A 1,081-nucleotide genomic window follows, 5' to 3' on the forward strand; every position below is an offset into this window, starting at 1 on the left:
ATCATTCAGAACCCAAAAACAGTGAAAGTTGCAGTGATGGACAGATTCAGGTGTATTAACAAGATTCAGTGACTCCAGATAATCTGAGAACTGAAAATAGTGACAGTAATATGAATGATGCAGAAAAGTTTCAGACCATAAAACGTCACAGTTCAAATGGGCAAACAAACCCGACGAGTTGGCCCAACTGTAGTTTGAGTTGGGCTGAGGGGGGCTCTGGTCCCCCAATGAAGAAGGATGGATGCTCCCATGGGAAACAGAAGCTGGGTCCAGAATCAACAGGCCAGAACAGAAACTGATAATTCGCAGCAAATAGCAGAGCGAGCTGCCAGAAAATCCTCCTGAAGTGAAAGGCATGATCCTAGCTCGTTTCCGGTCAACAGGGGCCAACAACGTGATCCGGAATAAAATTAATTATTATCCAGGTGAGTTTGGATGGAGGCCTGCAGCAACTCCGATACAAACTCCGAACTTCTCTTGAGCACCACACAGCCCTGCTCCTTCACGCTGCTCCTCCACGCTGCTCCTCCACGCTGCTCCTCCGCTTCTCGGCACATCACCTCTGCACCTGTTCTATGAAATTATCTTTAACATGATAGATACAGGTTCGGGGAAAGGTCGGAGCATTGAATAAAATAGGAAAAAGAAAACTCTCAGGCTGTTTTCTGCTAGAATAATAAGTGTCATTTATTAAACCGCCACAGATACAGCAAAGCAACGTACATTCAGTACAAATCAAGCATTGATGTAAAGACCCCTCACCATGACACCAGACCGAGGAAGCCGTTTTCAGTCCGAGTAGAAAGGTAACATCAATTAAGCTGGGCATCGGATCCAGAATCCACAGCAGACTTCAACTCTTTTTCTGAGTGTTACACTTTTATACTCTCTACATCACATGGGAATATCTCCCCGTAAAGACAACATGCCCACCTGGATTTTAGAGTCTGTGAAAAACCCTTGAGATGTCGTGAGAAACTTAAAAAACATCTAGATAACGAGGGAGCGTGAGAAGCTAGGGTGAGAGAACCTCCAGATAGCGTGCAGGAGGAGGCGGGCCGGGCCTCCTCCTCAGGCCTCT

This window comes from Nematolebias whitei, chromosome 5 (genome assembly GCF_014905685.2).
Source record: "Nematolebias whitei isolate Nwh7 chromosome 5, NemWhi1, whole genome shotgun sequence".
Classification (NCBI taxonomy): Eukaryota; Metazoa; Chordata; class Actinopteri; order Cyprinodontiformes; family Rivulidae; genus Nematolebias; species Nematolebias whitei.